The sequence below is a fragment of the Cibotium barometz genome, chromosome 8, assembly GCF_041138505.1.
Source record: "Cibotium barometz isolate CiBa-2024 chromosome 8, ASM4113850v1, whole genome shotgun sequence".
Classification (NCBI taxonomy): Eukaryota; Viridiplantae; Streptophyta; class Polypodiopsida; order Cyatheales; family Cibotiaceae; genus Cibotium; species Cibotium barometz.
The window spans coordinates 55,003,193-55,025,931 of NC_141053.1; positions in this window are offsets into that span (position 1 = coordinate 55,003,193).

Genomic DNA, 22,739 nt, shown 5'->3' on the forward strand with positions numbered 1-22,739 from the left:
ACCTTAAGAGGTTTATGGGATCTTTGCCTCAAGAGATGGAAGTGCTTCCACCCATGAATGAAGAAGGTGAGATGATTTATGAGCCGGAGAGGGTTATTGGCAAGAGGACAAGAGAGTTGAGGAATCGGAATATTGATGAATACCTTGTCAAATGGAAGCAATTACCCATGGATGAGGCTACTTGGCAATCATTGGAGTATGTCCAACAACATGGCTTACTTGTGGATGACTTTCCGTGACCAAGTGGTATGGTTTACTTGAGCAAATTGGGTAATATGAGGAGAAGTATACATGCTGTAATTTCTGGACAGCTTTGGGAAGGTCTACTATTGGGCCTATTTTTCTACTCCAACAAGCTTCATGGCGTATCATAATGAAAGATTATGATGTGGGCTACATATGGCTGAGTGTACATATCATTTTCAGCCCAATATATGGAGTCTAAATGAAGGATTTTCAAGGGTCTTCATCGACTAGAAGGGCTGTCATAACAGTCCCACTCATACACTTTGGGCTTGAAGCTTTGTGGACTTGTATACATCCAGATTTTCATTGTATATGTGCTTTGGATGTACTTGAGAACTCTTAACCACTTCCCATTGATTACATTAGAGTCTCATACTTTGAGATTGTACATGTTATTGATTTTGAGGACAAAATCTTTGGGAAGGGATGGTTTGTAATAAAGTAGGAACTTTATTCAATAGGGTTAATAATGGGACAAGTCCATGTATAAAAGAGGGGACTTGGACCATGGTTGTAACTTTTGATGATCATTTTTAGAAATGGAAATTTATGTTTCTTGGAGCTCATGGCTTCTCTCTTGGCTTGTGGAAGGCTATTTCCATTCTCTTGGTGAGAGACTAAACACACTTAGGCATCATGTTTACATGGTGATTACTCATATTTTTCATGCATTGCATCCCTTCATTCCAGTTATGTGTTGAATTAGAGTAAGGATAGAATCACTTACACTAGTAACAATGGTGCAAAGTGCATCTACATTGCGCCGCTTCCATGCCCGAAGAAGAGTAGCATTTGGTAGAATCATCCTTGTGTTATCACTAGAGTCAATGGTTTCCACCGGTTCTTAGTTCGTTCCTAGAATGGTCAACTCATAGGAATCAAGGATGGTGTTCATTTTGAACTTCCAAAGAGTGTAGTTTATCGCATCTAGGTGGATGGATGCACAGCACTGGAATAGCAGCAGACAGCAACACGAAACTTGAAGCAAACATCACTAGACTTTGTGTGCTATTGTTGCAGTACTATGTAAAAATATGGTACAATGGAAAGAGATACAACAAGAAAAAAGTACACTAGACAATGTAATAGAGAGAATGGAGAGAATTTTGAAATTCTGTACAATATGATGGTGATGTTCTCCCGTGCGCTCTAGTGTAGCGCTTAGATGGCAATCTAGATAGACTTTGGATAGAGGGCATACTGAGAGTATAGGAAATATATGCTCACAAGCATTAGATTCCACACCATGCAAAGATACAACAAAGGGAGTATCTAGGTGATTTCATGAGTGATATCATGGGATGACATCATGCAATGATGTCATGGATGACATCATGCTTACTTCATGGATGGTATCATCATACGCTGATGTCATGGGTGACATCATATATTGACATCATGCTTAGATCACGTGATGACATCATACTTATGTCATGATGATGTCATCACATCTCATACTAGAGTAGCTTCATGCACAACCCGCTATTTGTACCCTAGCCATCTCCTAACCATTAACAAAAACGGTCACAATAAGACCCCTTCCAGCATTTAAGTTGGGGTTTTCCGTGATACATGTGTATCTACATCATTCCTCAACCTACCTGACCATGGGCTAACATTGGATCCATTGCTTGAGGACTCCACAGGTCCACTCAGCACCTGTGATCTACATGTGGTGCAATATCAGGAGTTCTTACATCTGCATCTTTTGTTGCCTTCACTACTGGTGTATACCAGCTACTCATCTCATCAAAGACAACATCTCTACCTACTCGCATCTCATGAGTGGTAGGGTTATAACATCTATAACCTTTTTTCTCCATAGCATAATCAATAAAGATGCATTTCTCTGCCTTTGGATCCAACTTTGTTCTCACTTCATCAGAAACATGTACATATGCAATACACCCAAACATTTTTACAGGCATGGACACTTTCAGGAGTGAACATTATGAACTGCAGTGAGTGTCCTATTCATAATGTACATAGCAGTTGCTATTTCTTCTTCCCAGAAGTAATGTGGCATATTCTTTTCATCCATCAAGACACGTGCCACTTATGCAATGTTCATGTTTTTTCTTTCTGCAACACCATTTTGTTGCGGAGTGTACCTGCACGTAAACTACCTCTTGATTCCCTGCTTTCTCAAGAAATCACTGAACTCATTGGAGAAATATTCTCCCCAACCATTTGATCTTAGGCATTTTATTTGCATGCCTTTTTCCTTCTGGACCAAGGCTTTAGATCTCTAAAAGTGAGCAAACACCTCATTTTTCTTCTTAATGAAATAAACCCACACTTTTCTAGTGTGGTCATCAATGAATGTAACATAGTACCTGCAACCTGCAATTGTTGCAGTCTTGGTGAGTCCCCATACATCTGAATGTATGACATCCAATGGCCTTGCACTGACATGCTTTTCATGTGGGAAAGCATGTTTGGCCTGCTTCACATACCTTATGCATACCGTCAACCTTAAACTTTGGCAAACCTGCAACAATATTTTGGGCCTGCATAGACTTCAGTCGTCGCTGTACATTCATATGACCAATGTGCTTGTGCCATATGTCAATATCCGTAATGACACCTGTTCCATGCGCAAACATGGCTGCCTTTATTTGAGGCATGTTCACATCCAAAGTAAACATCCTGTTGTTTCTGTTACTCTTTGCAACCAAGCGACACTTATTTTTGAAGTCTTCCACAAAACATCCTTGAGGATTAAACCTCACTTGCAGACCCTGCTCAACCATCTGTCCAACAATATTCGAAACATGAAGTACATCAGCCAAGTACTTCATTTTGCCATCCTACATAGACAATGGCACTTTACAAACATGCGCAATGGTATGCACAGTATCATCACCTATTTCTACATAACCTGGTTTTTTCATTTTTTTGCGTATCTCTAAACCACTCACTATGACTGGTCATGTGGTTAGAGGTGCCATAATCCACACACCATATATCTTGAAATCCTGACACATCTCCTGTTATGGAACTGAGTATGTGATGCATCACAAACAGCTGCTCACTTCTGTCATCGCCTGGTTTTTCCATTTTTTGCGTATCTCTAAATCACTCACTATGACAGGTCATGTGGTTAGAGGTGCTAGAATCCACACACCATATATCTTGAGATCCTGACACATCTCCTGTTATGGAACTAAGTATGTGGTGCATCACAAACAGCTGCTCACTTCTGTCATCACCTCCATGTTTTCTAGATGATGCATAGTTACCTTGCTACAACTTCTCGCTTTTAATGTCATTCTGCTTTTTGTAGCAGTCTTTTGCCATGTGTCCTAGTTTGCAACAGTAATAGCACTCTATGCTATTTGTATTTTGATTTCTTTGTCAACCACCTCGGCCTCTTTTTTGCTCCCCCTACCTCTAGACTGGCCTCTTCCACCTATGTATGATTGCTACTATGAATCATTGGATTGTTGTTGTCCAGAATTCTGATTTCCTTGTCGGCCACCACCACCTTGGCCTCGACCATGGCCTCTACCTTTGCCTCTACCTGAATTAGAGTAGAAGGCATGTTGTGATGTGTTCTTGCTTTGTGAAGAAGAATCCTCATCTAAAGCCTTTTCTTCTTTAATCAGCATAGATATCTGAAAGTTGGGAATATTCCCCCTAACTGCAAATGGAGGTCTTGAATGGCTTGTACTCTTTACCAAGCCCATTCATATCACCAAATCATCATCCTCACCACTGATACATTGATATACCCAAGGGATTCAATAATGCCCTTGATCTTTAAGGCATATTCATTGATGAACATGCTTTTCTTTTTCACAGTATGCAATTCTTGCTTTAACTGCAACTTCCTTGCCTTTGTGTTAGTTTGGAACATCTAAACCACATTCTGCCATGCAACTACTGGAGTGTTTGCATCCTGTATGTGTCCTATCATAGTGTCTATGGCAGTAATTGAGTACATGACTTTTCTTGCACCCTGATTCCAATCCTTGAATGCCTTTATATCTGCAGGAGTGACATTCTCCTCAGATAACTCTGGAGGGTTCTCATTGTCTCCTTCTACATAATCCCAAAATCCTTTATCCATTAGGAAATTCATCATTGTGAACTTCCAGGCATGGAAATTATTCTTATCCATATTCTCACTAACAATTTGATTAATTTCAGAAGACATGTTTTCCTAGAGCAATCAAATAACTTGCAATGTACATACACCCAGTATCAACAATACATGTGTAAACCTTGTCTGCACTTCCAAAATGCACTGCAACCAGATTTCGAGCAGAAACAGTTCTCTACCAGAACTTCGAGAGAAGTGGCAAAAATACCCTGGAGTGACGAAACGGGGCCCATAACGCGCCCGAAACGCGAATCTTCCTGGAAAAACTTATTTAATAGGAAATTATACCTGCCCTGTAGCTCTGCTCCCACGAAGATAGCTCCTCAATTAGAGATGTGTAGCTCCCAGAGCTACTGAGGGAGTGTTGTAGCTAAACCAAGAAGGGAAAAGAGATGATGGTGCTCGTACCCGTGTAGTACCACTTCCTTCCTTGATTATTCTTTCCTCCTTAGCTCTCACACAAACCAGGATTTGATACTATAAAGAGAATGTGGGGGAGAGGGAGAGCTTCAAACCCTAGCAAGCAAACACACACAAACAAGAGAGAGATGGATAGCTGAATTTTCTTCTATCTTCTTCTTCTCTACTCAACCAACATAACATAAAGATAAGAGTACACACTATATGGGTTAGTACTCAACTACTACAATATACAAGGTTCGGTCCATAATGTGAACCCGACTAAATGAGCTGGTGCTATAACTATGTCAGTCTCTAGTAATCCAAAATGGCTATCACACAGCCTGTCATCCCACTGGCCGCATATCACCCATAATCTCACCAACCATGCCAGTGGTGTAGATGCGGAAGCTATCACCCAGGCGAGTCATCAATGTCCGCCGTAACACTAGTTGAGCTCGATATCTCAACACTCTAATTGTATCATCTTCATGCATCCTTCCTAGATTAGTAGAGGTGTTTGCCTATTGACTCATCACCTATTGGCTTCCTAGATTAATAAGTGTTTGCCTCACATGAGACTACTCCTAAGGTTGATTCTATGAAATCCTTTCCCCATATTCTTCAACTATAAAGAGTAGTTGGTACCATCCAACTTGAAATTTAATCTCAAAGAAGAAAACCTTTCCAGGTTTCTAGTCATGTTAAGAGCATGTAATGCTAGAACAAAATATTATGAAAAGAGACTCTAAAAAGCTAAGATATCTTTGGTCACTCGTGTAGCTCTTTTGTAAAGAGTATAAATTTATTCATTTGAAATTTATAAGAAGATTAAAGAAAATTTTATCAAGACTCCCACAAAAATATTTAATCTAACTTCAAATTATAAGTGAATTATCATGACAAAGTGGGTTGCTATAAACTAGTCAATTGGTTGCAAAATTTAGAATACAATATCTCAAGCTTCTCTTACATTATATAGCTGAAATTTGAGGATTAATTAGATCTAAGTTGTTAAAAGGCATGGTTGAAAGGAATTCATCTTATAACTAGGCGAAGTAAAATCAAAGAAGGTATTATTCTGGATAGAGAGAAACCCCAAAAGTGAAGAGAATTCGTTGAGATTTGTTATAAAGAAGGAGCTATATGATACCAAAATGCCCCCAAAGATTTATGTCTATTAATCTCTAACAAGAGCCATGAAGACTCATTTCTAGAAGAATCCCTTGATTCATAGAAATGGAACAACTCAAATCACCAGCATATTTGGATGTAAAGCTCACTATTGTGTCTCTAAGTTCCCACTAAGAATTAGAAATAATGTACAAATTGTTGAACCAAACAAGAGCTTTTTTACTCAAAAAATGTCACATAGAAGTATTTTCTCATAAGAAAACATAAATATCTCTTTAGAAAAAACTTACCAAGAAAAAATCAAGAAGCTTCAAAATTCCTTCCTATATTGATAGAATAGGAGGGGTAGCTAAAAATAGAAAGAACTCACAATAAGACCTAGGTCAACCCAGACTTATCTTTGATATAGGAGGGGTGGAAAAATCAATAGAATTCACAATAATGGCGAGGTTAACCTAGACTTTTCTTTGATACCAATTGAGAGAGAGAGAGAGAGAGAGAGAGAGAGAGAGAGAGAGAGAGAGAGAGAGAGAGAGAGAGAGAGAGAGAGAGAGAGAGTCGCTTTAACGTCGACTTTATTGATCTAGAAAGACCAATTTATGGGAGAGACTTGAACCCAGGTGGGTTTATGTCATCCCAAGGGCAACTCCACTAGCCATTTCTACCCCACAATGGGTGGCAGAAAGGTAGTGAGAATGTCCTCTTTTACACACACACACACACACACACCTGGAGAGAGAGAGAGAGAGAGAGAGAGAGAGAGAGAGAGAGAGAGAGAGAGAGAGAAATATGAACATCTCCCGAAGACCGATATAACCTTAGGGACCAAATAAATAACCAAAAGACCATGTCGATTATGAGTTAGATCTATAGTCTAGAAAAGGAAAGATAGAAAACATCCTACTACAACTAAATGTTAAGCATCAAGTACAATCACTTTTACTAAAAATCATCCAATATTGACTTTTTTGGGCATGATATTATGTTTATGAAAATCCTTGATGAGCACTCTACCCTTCATGATAGACTATCCATTTACCTTCTTTGAGCTGCTCTGACCTTGGCTAATTTTGTATTCTTCTTCTTGAGTTTCATTAGGGTGAGTTTCTAAATAAGCTATATCTTTATATGTGTAAGTTTTTTTTATTGTTTTAAGACCCCAACTATATAGTTTTGTAATGATAAATGATTACTACATGATTACCATGTATTAAAATTGAGGCAAATACTAGCTCCCAATCAATATTTGTGGTGTTACATGTAGTTTCGCTCCCACTTAAGTATTATAGGAACACACAATAGTGAAAGATGCATCAACAAAATATAAAGCACTAAATTGCAAAGAGAAGTGAAGAGTAAATAATATTACTATTTACAGAAACTTGATTTCAAACTCATGGTTGTGCCTTGGGGTAAGGAGCTTTGATGGTGATCTAGACAGGCTCTAGACAGAGGATGTCTTTATTACAAGAGTGCTTGAACACAATGATAAACTAAGGTTGCCAAACAAGTCTATATATAGTATCCATGGTTGACATGGACGTAGGTTGGCCATGTTAGCTAACCCTTGACTTGGTCCAAATAACCAACTGACCATGTCATCCAACTAGACCATATTAGACTATAAAAGACTCTTGTAGGAACCACGTGTTGATCCCACGACCATCTAATATTGTATGGACCATCAAACGGGCCCGACAACTTGAGACTTGAGAGTGCCAACATTCACTAATACGGTCACATAGCCTCCACAACCTTCACGACACTATCCATTTACCTTTGAGCTGCTCTGACCTTGGCTAATTTTGTATTCTTCTTCTTGAGTTGCATTAGGGTGAGTTTCTTAATAATCCATATGTTTATATGCGTAAGTTTGTTTTTATTGTTTTAGGATCCCAACTGAATAATTTTTATAATGATAAGTGATTACCATGTATTAAGTCTGAGGCAAATACTGGTTCCCAATTTGTATGTTGTGGGAGGTTGACATGAACCCATAAAATTGATTGCAACAAATAAAATATTAGAAAATAAATATAACAAACAAGATATTCAATACTCAATATTTGGTCCAATCTACCCAACCACAAGAGTGAGCCCACAGTTCCTCTTGGTGTAATTTAATATATCTCATGATGAGTACCCTTTGGGACTCAAAAATAGTGAAAATTTTTGTAATGACAAGTAGTTTATTGATATTCAAATTTTTTCATCTCAAAATATATTTCTTAATCATCACCAGCTTGCCTCCATTATCAAGTCCAATGATTTGCACTTGCATCAACTAGTTAATCAATTAATAAATTAATTGATTAAAAGAAACATCCATATAAAATTTTATATGAACAAGATGATGCAACCAATACTTTCCACGCATATACGGATTCATCCCGCGTATACATAAAGTAGCTATGATCACTCAAATTTAGAAAGGTGTCCCAATCTAAACCCGTCTAGGAAAATTCATAACATAAAAACTTGGGAATAAAAATATTCCATGAATTCTTTTAAGAATCCATAATTACACAAAATGGAAATATATAAATATTCCATGAATTGATCCTCAATAATATGCCCTGGGGGTGACAAGAAACTGTCCTCAGTTTGTCACAAAATCATCAATAATAATCATGGGCTAGTATCCCTATAAGATGCATTCATTTTGTCACAAAATCATCAATAATAATCATGGGCTAGTATCCCTGTAAGATGCATTCAAGGATAGATAGGAGGTGAGGGCATGATCAAGTAACCATTGAGAATCTTGATTGGGTGACCTTTATATTTGACCAAATATCTATGATAAACATTGCCAAGTTTTGTGGTTATTTCCTCAGTCCAAAATAATTCCTAGTTTGATGATTTCAAAATCTTCATCTAATATATAGGTGGGTCATCATGTATTGGATAGGCAGGAAGAGGACCTCTAAATGGTTTTAGGAGACTCATGTGAAAAGAGTTATGAATATGCAAATGTGATGGAATATCTAGATGATAGGCATTGTCATTTATTTTGGTCAGAACTTTGAATGGGCTATAAAATCTAGGGGCTAATTTAATTGCAGGACGTTTGTCGACACTTTTGAGTCCTTTTTTTTTCAAATGAAGCCATACATGATCACCTTGGTTGAAAGAAAATGGCTTGCATTTCTTATTTGCTTGGGTAGTATATTTTGTTTGAGATATAGCTATAGCCTCATTTACTTGTTACAATATACAAGTGTGATCTCTAGTGAAATCACTAGCGACGACCGGAACAATGTGTGAAAGTCGAGAAGTAGGTGTCGGTAACTTATTACCATACACTAGTTCAAAAAGATCTTTTCCCGTTGATCCCAATTTGTTAGTGTGGAGATTGTGTAAGACCTTAGTAAATCTAAGACAGTACTATTAGTAGCTTTGGTCTAGCCATTACTTTTAGGATGGAAAGGAGAGGTGAAATTAATTTTGGATCCTAGGTTTGAAAATAAAGAAATCAAAAAAATGAGTACAAAATCTAGAGTCGCGGTCAGATACAATAACTTTAGGTAGACCATGGTGTGTAAAAACATGTTTGATAAAAAGATATACATCTTATGAAGCACTCAATGTCTTTTTGCATGCAATGAAATATTCTTGTTTACTAAATCTATCAAAAATAGTCCAAAGAATATCATGAGCCTTGTAGAAGTAACAAGTAAACCAATAATGAAATCCATAGATATTTCGTGCCAAGGACCTTATGGGGATAGGCAACAGGGATTTAATATTCACGTGATCACAAGATTTTTTATGATAATAACACATGTGAACAAGTTGTTCACATGTTCTCATGTTACCGTTCACAAAATAACAGGTCACTTGCCATTTGGGAACCCCTTAAAAGCTTTGCTACACATGGGAATAAGCTATTCACATGTTCTCATGTTACCATCTTCACATAATAGCAGGTCAGTGGCCACCTAAGAAGATTTTTTATGCCCGACAAAAATAATTTTTTTAGGCCCTTGTGAAAGCTTTGTGAATATAATATGTGATCACAAGATTTTTTGTGTTATTAATATATGTTATTAACATGTTCACCCAAGTGTCTATTGTCACGATGTTATGACTAGCTCAAGGGCTAATCAATGCGCGTTTGGCTGAACATCATTGCCTATAGGGAAATCCAACCATACCATGATAGAATCTTCCAAGGGAACCATGGGTGTTTCGGTTATTGTTTCAACTTCAGATCTTGTGTTTGTTTCATATTCTCATTCACTTTCATCCTTTGTTTGGGTCTCAACTTTTTCCAAAGTACCTAATGCATACACTAGCACACTTGGCCCTCTAACAATTCTTAATGAGGGCTGTTTGGAAACTTGTGAATCCTCACAATCCTGTTTTATGTAGTTTGTTATGTCCTTGTATAACTCAGGTTGAGCCATTAAAGGTGAAAGTGTTGATGTGAGGCTGGCTTTATCATGAGAGAAGAGCATTCCTCTTCGAATGAGGTTTTGAGAGATTGTTTTAATCTTATAAGGGAATTATTGAATTCCTCACGTGCTTTCTCAAGCCTATAGTTCCTACAGTCTGTTTCAAATAACTCCTCTGTAGAGAGTATGTCTTCCTCTTTCTTGAAAAAAAGCGGTACTCCTCTAGGCTTTGTATCTTGGTTGCTCTTTTAGGATTGGCATTAACCTTTCTCACTTTGTTTTGGGCAATCATAAACAAGGTTATATGTGATTTTTGTCAGGTAGAGAAATTAAGAGATGTTAATAATGGGAGAGAAGAGAGGGAAGGATCCGAAGGAACGTAGACATAATCATCAAAAGAACTAGATGGTGATTCTCAGTTGCTCATTTGATACATTGAAGAGACATTCATCATTTGAAGAAATTGGCCTTTGATTATGTCCCTTGATTCTTTTCAAGTGTTATTGAGTAGGACCTATTCCTGCATGCCTCTTCTCATGTGTTTTTTATGTTTTTATATATATTTAAGTGCTCTTATGAAGAAAATATACATTAAGTACAAGATTTGAGTCAAATAGACTCTTATTGAACTGCTCTATGTTGAAGTAGCCACTGGTTGGTGAGGATTGAAATAATTACATCGACTTGCAAGGCTAATATAGATATCTTCACTAAGTATTAAAGATCATCGATTTGTGAAGATGGTAGTGTCGTTTGGAGAGGTTTATAATTTGAAGGGAAATTCCAGGCAATGGGTTGTTGTACCATTGACAAGGCTTTTGCCCACTATGGGCCCCCCATCTAGAGATGTACCTGGAAGTTGTCGATGGTGAGCTTTGGTGCAAATGTCCTCCAGTGCATAACTACGGATATGTCCTCATGGAGTAGCTGCTACATTAACTTAGCCAAAAGAATAGTAAGCTATAAGCCTAATAGAATATAATGGCTATTGAAGGTCCTTGTTGGGAGTTGTTTGGTAGGCCATATGTGTGACTCCCTTGTGTTTGTATGTGTGTGTGTGATTTTTGTTGGCTACCACCTTGCGAGCAACAGGTCCTCCTTTTTAGAGAATAAGTTCTTATGTCTGCCGCGTAGCTTCTATACTTACGCTTCACATCTAGAGGGGTGAAAAGAGCATTGTGAGTTTGTCTTTGATGCCCTCATAAGTCTCCATTTTATAGACGTGGGAACTGATTCTTGAATTTTTGGCTCCATTATTATCGAGGTAGTAGGTAAGACTGCTGGTTGGTCATCATTGGGATTGCTTGAACACACAAGCTCTTGTGTAGGTGCTGAATGCACGAGAGTGTTTGAGTGACTTGCTTGGTGTTACTTGGACCTCCATTCTTGTTGAGCTTTAGGTGAAGCTATTGGGGTTGAAGTTGGTGGTGAGGCTTTCTTCACGTTATTCAATTTTGGCAACCATATGATGGGATTACCATCATAGTATCCTTGTTATCGAAGCACATGCACAGGCACCCATCTTTGATGAACATTATAAATTGGTGGTGGCTGATGCGTTTGGTCCTGAGGTTTCCTTCTTTGTGCAAGCTTAGAGGACTTTGTGATGCGCTTGGAAATCCAAGTGTTGGTATTTCTTTGGTAGTACCCTTGTGCTTGCAGTAATCTTTTTGGTACCTACACTTGTTCACTTTATGGAGTTCTTTAAGGAACTCGCATAGATTTTTGTGGACAGTGTTGTAGAGTACTTTTCTTTTTCCTTGGCCTTTGAGTGCTGTGTTGAGGAAGAGGCTTTGATTGTCGAGGCATACAAATTTGATTATCACCTTCATATTAGCCTTAAACAACAAGTAGCTGCATCTCCACCCACATTTTGATACCATTAAGAAACCATAATTTTTGTTGTCTTGGTGGATTTTTCTTTTTGGTGGAAGTGGAAGGTTTTGGGTCCTCCTTCACATTGGTTGGCGCTAAGGCTACAGGTGTGGGACTCATGTGTTTTGTTGAAAATGATGAGGCTAGAGTCTCTTGTGGAGTGGCTGTCGATGATGAGGCTTTCTAGCATGCAGTTGTCTCCTTTGGTGGGGTTTATCGATGAAAAGGCATAGGCTTCGAGGCTTGTCATTTGAGTTCCTTGTTGAGATAGATGGTTGCACTGGGATAACTTCTTTAGGAATAGCTATTGATTGCGAGGTTTTGGCATCAAAGTTCGTTTGTGAGGATGGGGTTGAAGGAGTAGATGCTTTATTGGAATCGGTCATTGACGCAAATGGTAGGTCATTATGTAGAGGGGCTTTCGTGGAAGAGGCTTGTAAGCTTTTGCGCTCAGCATCATAGAAATCCATTAAAGTTGGATCATCTTCCTTGCAGTATGGTATTGTTAACTTTTTGTCATTGACCACCATGATGACTCTATCGCTAGCAAAGCATAGTGGTGCTTGGGCAGCAATAGTCCATTTATGCCCCAAGATCGAATCTTCTTCCAACTTATACTCAACCACAAAAAACTAGCAAAAGGGGTTAGTTTCAATATACATTGTACTATGTTCAAAGTACCCCAAACATGGCATGTTCAAGTCTTGTGTAAAGGGAATTCTTTCATAAATGAGCCGTGAGTATTGGCTGACCTAACAAATCCCATAACTCAAGGGTCATGAGATTGTGTTCTCATTGTGGATAAATATGTGCTTGAGCTGTGGTGATTTTATTAGAAAGTTCGAATCCAATGAGAATCCTAGGGATCTTTTCAGTAAGATATGTTGGAAGTTCCATCTCCTCCAAGGTCTCATCCTCCCATTATAGCAATTGTACAATGCATGCAGGAGTGTTTAAGGTGACTATTTGCATGGATTCATCAATTTAATATAACGAATCATGTATCCAAGTTCCACCAAGGATGACATCATACTCAGGGGATTCTAGGGTAACATGGTGTAAGATTCTTCCTTTTCAAAACAGGGAAAACACATAAGATAGTCTACCAAGTCTTAACTTGGAGAAAATTTCCTACTCTTCGACACCTTGACCATGCAGAGATTCAAGGATACAATTTATAGGTAAGACCTAGTCCTATCCCACAGGGGGAGAGTGATCTTCTAAAAACCAAATCACCCATAGGGTAATTGATCATAATTTGGGCAACTACTGATCTTGATTCCTAGAGACAACGCTTTTTTCCTCATCCATGCAAGGCACAGTCGCCAACTAACCTAGTCTTCTAGAATAGAGTTGACCAAGAACCTATTTATCTAGCATAGGGCTTTCACTTAATCTGTTGGAAAGCTACCCGACTATTCGGGTCCACCCGTCCGTAGGATGGTGCCGTCGGGGCATTCCATCCTCCCACTTTCCACCCTACTCACGCATCAATTTGTTTTCTAATTAATCCTACCACACTATTTGACATAAATAAACATGTTCCTTAATTAAGGCCCTTTTCACAAGGTTTGTTAAAACAGCCTTTTTCCACAGTACAATAATGCCAAAGATAAGATTTATAAAAAAAGTTTATACATGAATCAATTCCATACAAGCCAAACCGGCTCTCTTATTCTTTTTCTTTATACTTTTGATGATCTAGAATTCGGCCTTCCAGAATCTACATGCTGGGCAAAACCCTACAAAACCATACACCTCATCGTCGATGACTCAAACCGGCCTGACGCCCTCTCACGCTCCATCGCTCGATCTTCCCATCCTTCAGAGGGATGTTTACATGCACTAGGGTGGGCTTATTCACCGCACTAGCCTGGGCCCTCAGAACTAGACACCATCATAATTACTAGCCTCAATTACCGAAACTTATTCTCCCAATGGTATAAGGGATACCATGGGTCAATCTTGGGCTTTGCTAACGATGCCGCCCGACTACACAAGCACGGAAACGGAATTAGCGTCCAAGCCAGGAGAAAAAAAATGAATAAATACTTGTACTCTTTCTTTTAAAAATGGCAGTTTCAATACCAACCATTAATTACAAAATGCAATATCACTTCAAATAACTTCATAGAATTCTAATATTTTTCAATGGAAAAGATACGCATCTTCTTTCTTGATTTAATGACATTAATAGCAAAGAATATTTTAAAATTTCCTTTTTAAAAGATATTAACCAAGCTAACCTAGCCACCGTTCCTTTGTGGAACTTACAAAACGGGAGGGTTGGAGCTAAATTAAGAGCATCTTTGCCAATTTCATTGTTGCAGCGTGCTAGTGATATTTTGATGTTTTCGGGATGGAGCCATCGTGAACATTGTCTTATAGAGCTCAACGTTGTGATCATAATTCTTTAGTTAGATCTCGATTCCGAGATCATTTTTTCACTTTATGAGCAAAAAACTATAGCACTTAAGGTAGAAAACCTCTTTGCTAAAGTCCACACAAATAGTGTGGGGGGGGATTTGTGAGATGTCCTTAAGGAGAAGACAAAAAACATTTTACTGAGGGGTGAGGGCTACTACTGTAAGTCTCTTCACACAAGGGAGAAGAAGAGTTAAGGACCCTCTCTCCTCACAAGGGTGGGCTTATCTAAAAATTGGCAGATTAGGGGTGCTGAGAGGGGGGCAGCAAGGGACGGCTGTAGGTACTACAGCAAGTACACTGTACAGGTACAGAAGGGCGGTACAGGCAACGGCACGGTCTTATGCAGAGTATAGGCTATGCAAGAATGCATACTGACCATGGAGTACCCCGAGGGTTTATATAGCTGTGGGGTACGGGTGTGGGCACTGTGCAAAGTATGATCGAAAGGATGGTGTACCGTCAAAGGATGCAGATTAGTGGCCTGCATGGGCCTGGGGAAAGGTGCCGTGGCGCGGTGAGCAAGAAAAGGAGTGGTACGCATATACCTTATTTGGTCAGAGGCAGCATGGGTGTCCACGTAGTGGTACGTGTGGACCACAGAGTGGGTGGCTGACCTTTGGTCCTTGAGCGGCCATTGTACGAGCACCCTGGTGAGTGTGTACGATCCTTTTTGGGACGGGGTCCCCAAATATGGTGCAGTGGTCTCAATTTGTGTGCTAGACCGCTCGAGGGGGTGAAAATGTTTTTTAAACAAAAATGTCCGGGATGTTCCCTTGGTCATTGGGGTGCAGATCGTCCGTCAATCGGACACCCGATCATGCATTTATTAAGGTTTAAAGGTCTTTATTTTTAAACTAAAAAGAACTAAAATTCGCATATAAGCTTTGATCCGGTGTTTGTTTTGGATGCTGTAAAATCCTACATTAGGGTTAAATCACACGCAAATTCTAAATTTCTTGGAATTTGAAGATTCTGAGTAGAAATGGCTCATTTAATAGTCATTTATTTTTATACCATAAAAACTCATAAATTCATCTATTACATGGACATTTCTTTATTAATGAAGATGGGTATACTACATCTTGCCCCCTTAAAGAAATCGAGATGTCCTCATCTCATCATGAATTGGGGAGAATAATCCTTTAAAAGTGTAGCTTCATCTTCCCAAGTTGCATTCTCTTTAGGGTAATCTTTCCACTGTACTAGATGTTCTATAAGAGTTCTATGGAATTACCTTTCTCTAGAATCTATGATCCTATTGGGCTATAATTCAAGGACTCCTTGAGTAGGGATTACAACTTGTTCATCATCAAGAGTATGATCAAGACTAGGTACATAAGGTTTTAACAAACTTGCATGAAATACATTGTGGACTTTGATATGGGCTGGGAGCTGGAGTTGCCTTATGCATAGGGCATACGGCTTATGCATAGGGCTTATGCATAGGGATTATGCATAGGCCCTATGCATAGGCTGTATGCATATGGTTTATGCATAAGAGCACTTATTGTTGTTACAAGATGGGGATTACAAAATGGTGCAACCATGCCTATAAGGTAATGTGATTAAATATCTGACCATGAGTAAATGCTCACATAAGATAAAGAGTTGACTAAGTACAAGGTTTATTAGTTAAAAACTAAGAGATATTAATAAAAAAATGAGATATTTTGGAGGAATGATGAATTTTTGACACCTTGGTAAGGAGAGGGGGACCTTTGAGGTAGGCGCCTCCTTCACATGTGTGGGAGGGTCTTTAATTCAAAAAAATTGAGATATTTTTATCTTTCCTCTCTCCTGGATCCAAACTCTAAGCTTGTAACGCTAGAGGATAAGAAAATGGTATTTTTATGCTTTTATGATAACAAAATAATGGTAAATTCTTTTAAATTATTTATAAGTAGTTTAAAAACTACTTTAAGTGATTCTAAATGTGAAAGAGATAATCCTATCATTTTGGAAAAAGAGGAATAATAGAAATAGCATAATCTAGTAGAAATAATCATAATAAAGCTTATGATTATGAATAAATTTATGATTTGATTTCATAAATTAGATTTAAGTTTACGAATAGATCTTCTATCATAATTGTACTGCAATGTCTTATTCTTTTTTTAAAAAATTAAAAATTATTAGTAATAGCAGCGAAGCTATGGCAAATTTTTTAGGAATTAATACATATCTTATTTTTATGCATAATTCTAAAAGAGGACGTCCTACCATATTCTAGGATTGGATATCCTATGCTAAAAGAATGATTTTCATCATATTCATGAGAAATAAAATTTTAGTATTTATGCATAAATAATTAATTAAAAAAAGAGAAATTTTTTGGTAATTTTTATTTTTAAGCAAAAAGAGGAATTCCCATGATAATGGAGATCCATGTAATTAAATGGAAAAAAAGAAATATTTGGTATATTAAAATAATGGATATTTTTATTAAATTTAAAGGGGAATTTTAGATAAATTTATTTTATGCATGAGAAATTTTTAAATAATAAAGAGGAATTGCCATGACATTTGGAATTCAATCATTTAAATGGTAAAAGTAGAATTCTTGGCATATTTGAAATAATGGATATTTTTATTTTAATTAAAGAAAAGAGAAATTTTAGATAAATTTATTTTATGATAAAAGAGGAATTCCCATGACATTTGGAATTCAATCATTTAAATACAAAAAGAGAAATTTTAAGAGTATTCAAAAAATGGATATTTATATTTAATTAAAAGAAGAATTTTTGTGGTATTTAAGTAGAGAAAGGTTTAAATTAAATGTTGGTGACAAAAGATGAATTTTCACCATAATTCCACCTAGAGAATTAGGGATGATAAATTAAATTGATAGAAAGAATATCCTTAGATATTTTATGTGGATAAATCACCAAATTTATATTTACCCAAAATTAGATTAAATGGAAGAAGAGTATTTTCATAAAAATCTGATATTCTCATATAAAACCATTTCGTAATCTATTATGGTTAGAATGAATTTCATAAAGTTGGAATTTTCTTACGGTTAGAAGTTCAGTAGATGTTTATCTGAAGAAAATCCTTGGAATCAAAGTTAGAAATAAACCAAAAAAATTTGGTTAGACCATGACTGTGAGAGGGACGGGCAGTAGACTACTTGCCCATCTCTCGATCTGAATCAAGCAAAAACTTCGTGAACCAATTCCAATTCTTAATACAAAGAATAGAATACTATTGAATTAGCATAATTTTCTCTTGACCGAAATCACCAAGAATCTAGTTGCAAATTCAGTCAAATGATGGGTAGATTACCCTTGATGAGAGATCAATGATTCTCATTAAGAAAATATGGATTACCAAAAAAGGGTTTTGTAGAACCAATCTCAAACCGGGAATTTTATTTGCATAGAACCTCTGTTTTCTTTTAAAGGACTATTTTACGCCAGAATGCTGGAGGAAGCATTTGGTATGTGTTTAACTAAGAAGAGGCTCGTTGCAACAACTGGCAGGGAGTCGTCGAGGGCCGTCACTCTAGCAAAGCCTACTGAGGTCTTGACCAGCCTCGATATGGTTAAATGGTGTGCTTCCAGTACGATGGGCAAGGACCGACGAAGCGGTCCCTGAGTGAAGTGGTAGGACACCTAAGTAGGATCCTAGAGGGTTCTAACCAGGTCATGCACGGGCTTGTGGTTTCTAGGACACCCATGCGTAGGTCGAGGAAGATTTGGATGGACTAAAAAGAATGACTTTTGTGAATCGAATTTTGATATTGGATCTCGTTTGGTTGACCAGCTAGTCTTCAACGGAGAGTCCGGATGATATATTTTGTAATACAATGGACTCAATATTTTGGAGGATTATGATCAGTAATACTATTACTTTCATTGAAAGATTGTTTTAAAGACAATCAAATCTGTTATAATGGCAATTTCATATTGGGTGTGTAAGTGGTATGCCTACTTTAAATTTTGCTTGAAGTGCCGGCTAGGGGGCCTGGGAACTCTTTTCCTCGGTACCCGGGCAAAACATAACCAAAATTTTTATAAAGGAATCCCACCAATACAGTGGTTGGGTGGTTGGCTAACCCATGGGCTGGATTGGGGGATTCATGCGATACAAATAAGTTATGATTAGTTATGTTAGTTAGATTCAGTCCTAGGAAGACCCTTGTTCTGTGTGGGAGGGAATCAAGGGCTATGCCTCGTTAAAGGAGGAAAAAAGCGGTGATTCTATGGACCAAGTGCAAGTCTCTTCTTTGATCTAACCATGTGACTTTCAGGTTTGGTCAGATCAGTCTGAATAGTTAAGACTTTGACTTGTTAGATCAATTCTCCCGCTAGATGATTTTCCTGGTGGAATCGCCCGTGCCTTCCGGGTGAGGGAAGTTTTTCTGGGTTCGAACCGCTGGGCTAGTCTCAGTGTGGATCCCTGCCGCCCCGCACGAAAGATTGACACTACTTCCTCCGCGAGCACCCTCAGAGGGGGCATCGCGGAGGGGGAAGGGGTCTCACACATGACCCCAAGGCCTCAAGGTCATTTTGCATTGGACATGGGGCATCTTTTCATACACAACAGCAGGTGGAAGAGTGGCCCTAGGGCCATTCTTGCATGACCCCAAGGTCTCAAGGTCATTTTGGGATGGATATTGGGGCATCCAAGAATGGCCATAGGGCCATTATTTTCATACTCAACATGTGGAAAAATAGCCCTAGGGCCTTTCTTGCATGACCCCAAGGTATCAAGGTAATTTTGGGATGGCCATGGGGACATCCAACAATGGCCATAGGGCTATTCTTTTCATGCACAATAGGTGGAAGAATGACCCCAAAGGCAATTGTTGCATGACCCCAAGGTGCAATGGCAATTAGGGAATCCAAGGATGGCCTCTTTACATGCACAACAGGTGGAAGAATGGACCTAGGGCCATTATTTTCATACTCAACATGTGGAAGAATAGCCCTAGGGCCTTTCTTGCATGACCCCAAGGTATCAAGGTAATTTCAGGATGGCCATGGGGACATCCTGAATGGCCATAAGACTATTATTTTTATGCACAATAGGTGGAAGAATGACCCCAAAGGCAATTCTTACATGACCCCAAGGCCTCAAGGTCATTTTGCAATGGGAATTGGGGAATAAAAGAATGGCCTCTTTACATGCGTAACAGGTGGAAGAATGGTCCTAGGGCCATTCTTGCATGACCCCAAGGCCTCAAGGTCATTCTGGAATGGATATGGGGGCATCCAATAATGGCCCAAGTGCCATTCTTTTCATGCACACCATGTGGAAGAATGGACCTAGGTCCATTCTTGCATGACCCCAAGGTCTCAAAGTCATTTTGGGATGGCCATGGGGGCATTCAAGAATGGCCATAGATCCATTCTTTTCATCCACAACAGGGAGAAGAATGGCCCTAGGGCCATTCTTGCATGACCCCAAGGCCTCAAGGTCATTTTGGAATTACCATTGGGGCATCCAAGAATGACCCAAGGGCTATTCTTTTCATGCACAACAATTGTAAGGGCAATTCTTGCATGACCCCAAGGACTCAAATATCCACTGTTTTACTTTGAAATGCATCCGAGAGTATGAAATAGTGGCCATGGAGACATCCAAGAATGGCCAAATGGCCATTATTTTCATGTTCAATAGGTGGAAGAATGGCCCTAGGGCCATTCTTGCATGACCCCAAGGCCTCAAGGTCATTTTGGAATTACCATTGGGGCATCCAAGAATGACCCAGGGGCTATTCTTTTCATGCACAACAATTGTAAGGGCAATTCTTGCATGACCCCAAGGACTCAAATATCCACTGTTTTACTTTGAAATGCATCCGAGAGTATGAAATAGTGGCCATGGAGACATCCAAGAATGGCCAAATGGCCATTATTTTCATGTTCAATAGGTGGAAGAATGGCCCTAGGGCCATTCTTGGATGACCCCAAGGCCTCAAGGTCATTTTGGAATGGCCATGGGGTCATCCAAGAGTGGCCCTAGGGCCATTGTTTTTCATGCACAACATGAGAAAGAATGGTCGTGGGGCCATTCGTTGCTTGATCCCAAGGCCTCAAGGTCATTTTTGGGATGGCCATAGAGAATGAAATAGTGAACATGGAGACATCCAAGAATGGCCAAATGGCCATTAGTTTCATGCACAATAGGTGAAAGAATGGCCTCACATGACCCCAAGGTCTCAAGGTCATTTTGGGATGGCCATAGGGGCATCCAAGAATGGCCGTAGGGCCATTCGTTTTCATGGTGGCCTTAAGGTCATTCTTACATGATCCCAAGGCCTCAAGGTCATTTTTGGGATGGCTATGGGGAATCCAAGAATGGCCCTTGTGCCATTCTTTTCATGCATAACTGGTGTAAGGACCGTTCCTACATGGCCCCAAGGCCTTACATATCCACCATTTCATGCACAACACGTGGAAGAATGGACCAAGGGGCATTCTTGCATGACTTCAAGGCCTCAAGGTCATTTTGGGATGGTCATGGGGCATCCAAGAATGGCCCTAGGGCCATTCTCTTCATGCACAACAGGTGTAAGTACCATTCCTGCATGCCCCAAGGCCTCAAGGTCATTTTGGAATGGCCATGGGGCATTCAAGAATGGTCGTAGGACCATTCTTGCCATGCACAACATGTGTAAGGACCATTCTTGTATGACCCTTGGGCCTCAAGGTCATTTCGGAATGGCCACATGGGGCTTCCAAGAATGGCCCTTGGGCCATTCTTTTCATCTACAAGACCTTTTCATGTACAAGAGGTGGTAGAATGACCTATGCTGTTGGGTTGGTGAGTCAGTTTATGCAGGTTCCACGGAAACCGCATTTAGATGCAGTGAGACGCATACTGAGGTATGTGAGGTCTACTTTGCATTGTGGACTATTCTATGAGACTGGGACAGAGATATGTGTACATGGGTACACAGATGCTGATTGGGCTGGTAGTATCTCAGACAGAAGATCTACTAGTGGATTCATGTTTTCTTTGGGGAGTGCTGCTGTGACTTGGAGCAGCAAGAAGCAGCCTACGGTTGCTCTATCGAGTACGGAGGCCGAGTACAGAGGAGCTGCTATGGCAGCATGTGAGGTAGCTTGGTTGAGAAAGCTACTTGCAGATTTGGGTCTATCAGTGGATAGACAGGTTGTCATTTTCTGTGACAACATTAGCAGTATACAGTTGGCCAGGAACCCAGTCTTTCATGCTCGTACGAAGCACATAGAGGTCCACTACCACTTCGTCAGAGAGAGGGTCTTGGCAGGAGACCTTGACCTTGTTTATGTCAGCACAGAGGATCAGGTAGCTGACATCTTCACCAAAGCATTAGGTACAGAGAAGCTCCGCAGATTCAGGGCTTCGCTTGATGTACATGAGATGGAGTTGAGCTCGAGGGGGAGTGTTGAGATATCGAGCTCTAGTGAGGCGGTGGACACTGATGACCCGCCTGGGGGATAGGCCCCGCACTTACACCACTGGCATGGTTGGTGAGATCTTGGGTGATATGCGGCCAGTGGGATGACAGGCTGTGTGACAGCCACTCTAGAGACTGGCATAGTTATAGCGCCAGCTCATTTAGTCGGGTTCACACTGTAGAGAACCCGTGTATGTATTTGGTTGAGTACCTTTCATATTGTGTGTACTCTTATCTTTGTATATGGTGTGTTGAGTGTTGAGTAGAGAAGAAGAAGATTTTCAGCCTCTCACCTTGTGTGTTCTCTATTAGGGTTTTGTGAGTGTGTGTGTGTGCTTGCAAGAGCTCAAGCTCTCTTCCCCCCTGCATCTTTTCACTTTATTCAATAGGGTTAATAATGGGACAAGTCCATGTATAAAAGAGGGGACTTGGACCATGGTTGTAACTTTTGATGATCATTTTTAGAAATGGAAATTTATGTTTCTTGGAGCTCATGGCTTCTCTCTTGGCTTGTGGAAGGCTATTTCCATTCTCTTGGTGAGAGACTAAACACACTTAGGCATCATGTTTACATGGTGATTACTCATATTTTTCATGCATTACATCCCTTCATTCCAATTGGTATCAGAGCTCTTGATTTTGATCATGGGCATGCATGGGTTGTTGGGAAAATTTGCTTGAAAATTTGAGTTTCTTTCATTTTTTTTTCTCATTTTCTTGTAATCCTTGAGTGATTCTTGACAAATCTTCTCTAATCTTGCTT